This window comes from Trichosurus vulpecula, chromosome 7 (assembly GCF_011100635.1).
Source record: "Trichosurus vulpecula isolate mTriVul1 chromosome 7, mTriVul1.pri, whole genome shotgun sequence".
NCBI classification, from domain to species: Eukaryota; Metazoa; Chordata; class Mammalia; order Diprotodontia; family Phalangeridae; genus Trichosurus; species Trichosurus vulpecula.
In genome coordinates this window covers 121,817,018-121,825,533 of record NC_050579.1, presented here as the reverse complement: position 1 = coordinate 121,825,533, position 8,516 = coordinate 121,817,018, and the positions used below count along the sequence as shown (strand labels likewise).

At 38.0% G+C, this 8,516-nt stretch overlaps 1 pseudogene; it reads left to right on the top strand.

Annotated features, from left to right (window-relative positions):
- Nucleotides 1-6,915: 6,915 nt before the first annotated feature.
- On the top strand, nt 6,916-8,313 carry LOC118858579 (annotated as a pseudogene).
- Nucleotides 8,314-8,516: the final 203 nt, after the last annotated feature.

Genomic DNA, 8,516 nt, shown 5'->3' with positions numbered 1-8,516 from the left:
TATTTTTAATTTATGGAATAACATAGTATGATAAAAAAAGATCAGATGATTACATGTGTTTAATTAAAATATTAATTAAATTCAATTATTAATTAAAATAAATATTTCCTCTCTCCTTTGTTAATTGTTTCAACTACTATAAAAATAATCGAACTCATAGTAATTAACTTTTAAAATGATCTTTCCCCCAGCTGTTCCAATTTAACTTAAGCAAATAATGGTTTATGCATGTATGCAGGTACATTATTAATAAAAATTTTCTCAGACACTAAAATGTGGTATGAAAAGGGCCCTGAATTGGCAGTCAGAAAAAAATGAGTTTGACTTTCAATTCTCCTTTCCTCTATGATCTTAGGCAAGTCCATTAACTTCTCTGTGCCTCAATTTCTTCGTCTATAAAAATGAGGGACTAGACTAGATTTCTGAAGTCTCTTTCAACTCTAAAATCTTATTATATCCTAAATCAAACTCAGCTGTCACGGGGTTCAATGCTAAATGACTGGCAGAAGGTCCTATTGCAGGTGTGTGGTGGAGTAGGGTCCCTGAAGCTTAATGAATTTTCCCAACTATATATTGACGGTAAAAAATTGTTGGGAGCTAATTCACAATAGCATACAATAATCAGAGCAATCTCAACCTCTTTATATGAGTCTTCCATTTAATTAGAGAACTCTTTGTAATGATTCTTTAGCAACTAAATGAAAAGAACACTATACCATCTCAACTAAGTAGCAGATTCATGACTACAAAACCTCAATACATAACATCTCATAATACTATAGGATTATTGGATCAAATCTGGAAAAAAAAAAGCAAAACCCTTAGAGGGCACCTAGTCCAAACCTTTTCTTTTGTCACAGATGGAGAAAATGAGGCCCAAAATGGTAAACCAATTTGCTTACTCTCACATAGATATTAGGTATCAGATACGGGATCCAGACACAGGTACCTCTGGTTAAAAAGTCAAACATTCTTTCTGCTGTACCATATCTTTAAAAAAAAAAATCAGAGTATAAAATAGGTCAAAAATTTTTAAAATAAATCCTACATTCTATTTCTTTGTTAATCCTATATCTTGGTCCTTCTGATAATAAGCATAGGTCAGATTCCAAGGGATACTCTTCTCAAAATGTACTGGAGATCACAGACACAACCAATTGTAAAAGTCACCCCTCCCTTCCCCTGGAAAGTTTAGAGTTGGTTATTTAACTAAGTTAACCGTAATTGGATTAGATTCAAAATTTAAGGATGCAGATGTGATTCGTGATTATAAGGAAGTGCAATTCATTCTCAGGGGGAAAAAAATTGCATAGTCTCAGTGCTTATCCTGTATAGCAGTAAGCCCAGAGAGTAAGCCCAACTGCAACATCCAGGAAACCTGACCTAAGCAAAGAGGAAACAACCAAATATGGATTACACAATGAAATCAACTTTCCAATGAAAAATCATCTGAAGGCTGTGAGTTTGCACAAGTGGGAATACCCTTTTTTAAGAACTCATTTTCCAAGCTAAATAATAAAAGTCATATAAGCATTTATAAATGTTTATGGGAAAAGCAATAGTCATGATGTGGGGAAACACCCAACTTTTTCTACAGATTCATGGATTCAAATAACCAGAGCTGCTAATTTCTGGAGATCTGGTTCAAGTGACATTTCTTTCTGAGCCTCGCTGGTCATGTTTCTGTTTCACATTGCCTGTTAACTATCCACAAATGAGGCTGAAGGCATCAGCCATGCACAGATTATATTTATCTGTATTTGTCATGCCCACTCTTCTTTTGCAAATGTATTTGTAACGGAACATGGTCTCAGTTTGTGAGGGTTGATAGAAACAATGGAAACTATCTTGGATTGCTGATTTAGTAAATTTGAAACCCAGTGGCAAGAAAGGCATTTCTCTCAGGATAGAAATCAATTTTTCTGTCTGAAAGAATTATAATTTGTTGGGGCAGCTAGGTGGCGCAGTGAGTAGAGCATGGGCCCTGGAGTCAGGAGGACCTGAGTTCAAATTCAGCCTCAGACACTTGACACACTTACTAGCTGTGTGATCTTGGGCAAGTCACTTAACCCCAATTGCCGTGCCTTCCCCCCTCCAAAAAAAAAGAATTATAATTTGCAAATGACTCTCACCTGATCTGCAATCTTATGCACAATCTTCTTTATAGCTTTGATTATTCATGTGGAAATGCCCATTTTATTTGGTGTTTATTAAAGTCTGAATAAAAATACATATTTTTGAAAACTGACTCTCACTTACCATTTGAAAGTAGTTAATTACCTAGGAGGGAAATTGAATAATTTCAATCAAGTTGGAGGTCTTCGTGTGAAATTTTCTAAATTATTTATGAATTTTTAAAAACAAAAGTTTCACAATTATTTAGGAAAATTATGGATTTTCCTTTCTATATGCCTGAATTATATACCTTCCTAGAATTGCAGCTGAGGCAGAATACAAATACACAGGGCAAATCTAGAAGGTTGTTGCTCCTAGCATGTGTAACTTTAAGGTTTGCTGAGCACCTACATTTTTGTTGTTCAGTCCTTTCAGATTTGTTTGACTCTTCATAACCCCATTTCAGGGTTTTCTTGGCACAGAGAGTTGGCACAGATACACAGATACTCCAGATTATTTTACAGATGAGGAACTGAGGCAAACAAGGTGAAGTGACTTAAGTGCCCAGGGTCACACAGCTAGCAAGTGTCTGAGGCCAGATTTGAACTCAAGAAGGTGAGTCTTCCTGACTTCAGGCCCGACCCTCTATTCAAGCTTTCCTAAGCATCTACTATGTTATCCCATTGGATCCTCAGAACAACCCTATGAGGTAGGTGCTATTATCATCACCATTTTACAGATGAAGAAAATGGGGCCAAGAGAAGTTACATGACTTTCCAAGGGTCACATAGCCAGTAAATGTCCAAGACAAGATTCAAACTCGGGTCTTCTTGATTCTAAGTGTAATACTCTACGTACTAGGCCAAAGGCTCTAGTCTTGACCATTTGAATTAATATAACTTAGCTCCCAGTTAGAAAGCAAAATAGTCAAATAGAAAGCAATTGCACGGCGGGCTTCCTTCCCTCAAGTCAACTGATCCCCCAAGCACCTCAAAAAACCCAGACTTTCCCCCGAGCCTCAGTAGTCAGAGGAATGGCCTCAAAGTATCTAGGAATTTCTGTATCTGTCCATGAGATAATATTCTCTAGGTCTTAAGGACTAACATTCTGATGCTTGTCCTGGGTGTAGGTTTTTGTTTTGTTGTTGTTTGTTTTGTTTCGTTTTTTGCTGTTGCTCTAGGTATAAAAATTACTTGTTATAGCTCTGTGCCTTCCTAAAGAATTTACATCGGTGGTTCTCAAAGCCTGGTCTGAGGATCCCTGAGGGTCCCTGAGACCCTTTCAGGGGATCTGTGAGTTCAAAACTACTCTTATAATAATCATTTCAATTTCCAATATAGTAAGTATCAATAAACATAGTCCATATAAAAACTCTTTGGGGGCTCTCAGTAATTTTTTTTAGGGCAGCTAGGTGGCACAGTGGATGGAGTGTCAGGTCTGGCGTCAGGAAGACCTGAGTTCAAAACCAGCCTCAGACACTTACTAGCAATGTGACTCTGAGAAAGACACTTAACCCTGTTTGCTTCAGTTTCCTCATCTGTCAAATGAACTACAGAAGGAAATGGCAAACCACTCTAATCTCTTTGCCAAGAAAACCCAAACAAGGTCATGGTGAGTCTGAAGTGATATATCACCACCTGAACCACTACCATCAACAATAATTTTTAAGAGGATAATTTGATCCTGAGACCAAAAAAGTTTGAAGATCTTTGTTGGCCTGTTCTCATCATATCTTACTTGAAATTATCCTGTCTCTTTCAGTAGGCATTTATCACAGGTACTCTCTGCTTGGTTATTAAACAAGCTACTACCATAAGGTATCAAAATTCCAGGTTGGTTATTTTGGAAATGTATGAATTGAAATGCTTCCTTCAATTTTCATGGACAAACTATTCATAAATACCTTCATTCTAGGCTTTGAAGATTTATTTAAATATTTTTAATTATTTAAATTGAAAATAATTGAAAATAATTTCACTTCTTGGGTGGCTCAAGATATAAACAGCCTGAGGAATTTATTTATAATGACCGAGAAATACCAGTCCTCTTGATTCATTCTCTAAATACAGTTATTCTCTTTAGGTAATGAGTTTTATTGAACAAACTGGCCATTGCTATTTTCAAAGTGGAAAAGGAACTCCATAAACACACTTTCATTCTAAGTTCTCCGTTCATTAATAGCCCCAGATTTTTATTATGCCTGAGAAACATGCTCTGTCTCTCTGTGTGTCTGTCTGTTTGTGTCACACACACACACACACACACACACACACACACACAGATGCACACACCTTCTCCTAAAACTCGTGTACTACTGATGATGGGTTCATAGCAGGAGTATGTGTGAGATAATCGTATCTGCTAGGGTCAATTGTTACATTTTTATTGTGAGCACTCATCAAAAGCTACAAATTAGGGCTTCATTCATTGTCTTGTTGATTATCTAGACTTGTGTGTCGTTTGTATATATGTATGTGCATATATATATATATGTGTGTGTGTGCGCATGTAGGTGTGTGCACACGTGCACGTATTTGAAAGATGGTTGTAAACATTTACCAGCAAACTTCTGGTTAAGAGTTCTCTTTGTATGTGAAGAATAGAAGTTTTTTCTTGTTTTTTTTTTCTGCTGATTTTGACTAATGTGGTTTAAGCTTTTTCAGTACTTTGTGAGCATGCATTCTAAATACAGTTAGAGCAAACTAAAATAATTAAAGGATGGAAGTTGATTTCATTCCTTGTCAAGTCCCTTTGGGCAAACATTTTAATAGTTTCTGTTGTCTTTTTCCCATTCTTTCATCCAGATACGCAAAAAGGATTTGCAATAGCTAGAGGAAGGTTATCATCCTGAGAAGTTGCCTTATGAATTTTTCATCAGATGAAAGCCTGTGTTCAAATTCTGCTTCTGACACTACCTACATGACTCTTGGCAGATCAGTGAGTCTTCCTAGACTTCAATTTCCTCCCCTGTAAAATGGAAGGATTAGACTAGATGGCCTTTGGGGTCCCTTCCAGTTCTGGTTCTGTGAGTCTATGATCATTTCACACCTAATCTTCCCTAGAATGCAATGTTATCCATGGTACAAGTACCACTGGGTGGGTGGGTGGGTGTGGGGCTTTTTTGAAATAATGATAATGAAATTATTAACCTGAAGACCTCTTCTACAAGGCATTTCACATTGTTTTATATCCCTTTTCTTTTCCTTACATAAACCACATATCTTGAAGAGGCTTCAAGAGATCATCTGTGCGATGAGTGTACACATTTATAATCTCTGCTACAGGGGAGATAGGAAAGGAGGGGGAAGGGGTTTGCTGCCTAAGGAGGAATGAAGCTGCTCAGGCAGGAAATGGAACAGGTTTAACCTCTTATTTCATTTGTAATTGGATTGGGTCCATGAGTATTCAATGGACTTCCAAGCCTGGGAAAATAGGGAAATTCAGTTTCTCAAAAATAAAAAAAGTCACATTTAGAATTATTTATAGTTTACAAACCTGATTAAATTGCAAACAAATTAAATTGTTAAATTTTAAAGTTAAATTGCAATGAAATGATTAATAGCCTTAGAAATGCCATCACATTTTTTTTTCTTAAAAAATTTTTACAACAGTCATTTCCCGATGACCCTACTCCCACTCTGGACTTGAACCCTCCCTTCTAACAAATAAAGATAATTAAGCAAAAACAACTGCTGGAGCAACTGAGCCTTACATCCGTAACATCATGTCCTTGTAGTTCCCCTCATCCTTGATGAGAGGAGGGAGATATGTTTCTAATTCTCTGCTCTGAGGCCACTTTTGGTTTTTCAATTACTCAGAGTTGTTTCCTTTTCGCAACCTTTTCATTTACATTTGTGGCATCTGAATGTTATGAAATGTTATCATCCAGTAAAAAATGGCAAGTATGAGGAATTTAGAGAAACTTGGGAAAATCTGTTTGAAGTGATGTGGATGAAGTAAGCACAGCTAGAAGGACGGTATCCACAGTGACGACAACCAAGTAAATGAAAAGAACCCTAGGTTTTATTTCCAACTAGTGTTTCATCAACTTAATAAAAGTGACTTTAATAGAAAAAATGAGGAAAGGACTAGAAGGAAAAATAAGGTGGTAATGAATTGGTTTTTTTAACCTTTTTTTGTAACTTTCTGTAAGTCTCCCAATTTAATTTAATTTATCCAGCTGTTAAAAAAAAGGGGGGGGGGGAACTGCCACTCCCAGAGGAGGTGTTTCAAGAGAGAAATAATTTGGTTATGTAAAATTCATTGGGTTCAGAAATGAAAGATCCTATGCCGGGGTGGGGAACCTGAGGTCTTGAGGCCACATGTGGCCCTCTAGGTCCTCAAGTGCGGCCCTCTGACTGAATCCCAACTTCATAAAACAAATTCACTTAATAAAAGGATTTGTTCTGTAAAACTTGGACTCAGTCAAAAGGCTGCCCCCGAGGACCTAGAAGGCCACATGTGTCCTTGAGGCGGCAGATTCCTCCTCATCCCTGTCCTATACCATTCTGAAGTAAGCCTCCCTATTCCAGGTTTCTTGTCAATTTTGCAAGAACAGGTGTGCCGATTTTTCTTTAACTGGACAAATACCAGCAGAGGTAACCATACTTTACCCAAGATTCCTCAGTTGCTTCAATTAGATAAAGCAACTCTTTTCGAGAAGAAGAGGGAGAAAGGCAGTGTAGGAAGGGAATGTGGGACCTGAGCTCGCTCTCTGCCCTGCTCAGAACTAACTGGGGCAGAGGCTTTGAAGAAGAGAAGGCAGCCTCGTGTGGCTGTCTACCTGTTTAATCTGAGAAAATGGAGACTGAGCAGCCAGAAGAAATCTTCCCCAATACTGAAATCAATGGTGAATTTGGTAAGTGCCCTGCTGAAGATATGGAGGAGGAGCAGGCCTTTAAAAGATCTAGAAACGCTGATGAGATGGTTGGACTGTGCCATTTTGCTTCAAAGCAAGAACACTGGAGCAGTGATTGGGAAAGGAGGCAAAAATATTAAAATGCTTTGTGCAGACTACAATACCAGGGTTTCAGTCCCAGACATGGTGGCCCTGAGCACATATTGAGTATCAGTGCAGATATTGGAGAAATTCTAAAGAAAATCATCCCTACCTTGGAAGAGGGCCTGCAGTTTGCATCACCCACCACAACCAGCCAGTTCCCACTCAAATCTGATGCTATGGAATGCTTAAATTACCAACACTGAAAAGGAAGTGACTTTGACTACTAGCTAAGACTGTTGATTCACTAAAGTCTGGCAGGAGGAATTATTGGGGTCAATGATGCTAGTGGAACTTCAAAGGAATACTCAGACAGCTATCAAGCTTTTCCAGGAATGCTGTCCTCATTCCACAAATAAAGTTATTCTTATTGATAGAAAGCCTGATAGGGTTGTGGAGCACATAAAGACCACACTCGATCTTATATGTGAGTCTCCCATCAAAGGATGGGCACAGCCCTATGATCTCAATTTCTATGATGAAACCTATGACTACTGTGGTTTCACAATGATGTTTGATCATTGACAAGGACACCCTGTAGGATTTCCCATGTGAGGAAGAGGAGACTTTGATAAAATGGAAGCATTTTGTGGTAGATATCCTATACTCCCATCTAGAAGAGATTATGATGACATGAGCCCTAGAAGAGGACCCCCTCCCCAACTCCTGTTGGACATGGTGACAGGGGCAGTGGCAGAACTCGAAATCCTCCTCTTCCTCCACCACGTAGAGAAGGAGATCTTACGGTTTATGACAAAAGAAGAAGACCCCGTGAACATTACAATGGCATGGTTGGTTTTAGTGCTGATGAGACTTGAGACTCTACAATAGATACAGGGAGTCCTTTCAAATGGCAGATGGCTTATGAACCACCAGTTGAGTACCATGAGTTTACAGGTGGTTCTGGATATGATTACTCCTATGCAGGGGGCTGTGGCTCAAACAGTGATCTTGGTGGATCCATTATTACAACACAAGTAACTATTACCCAAGATTAGTCTGGATCTATTATTGGCAAAGGTGGTCAGTGAATCAAACAAATACATCATCAATCTGGAGCATTAATCAAAATTGATGAGCCTTTGGAAGGATCTGAGGATGGAATTATTACCATTGTAGGAAGATAGGACCAGATATAGAATGCACAGTATTTACTGCAAAACAGCATGAAGCAATATGCGGATATTGAAGAATTTTAATGCAAATTGTTGGTTTTTTTTCTCTTTTATAGTATGAAGCATTATTCTGGAACACTTTTCTAAGACTAGTGAAGAACTAAAGGAGTTCCACATCTTTTTTTTTTTTATCTGCTTCTGTTTAAAAAGCTAACATTCCTCTGCTTCATAGATGTTCTGCATTGGAGGTCTAGTGAAATCTTTACTGTTCACCAGATATAATGTTT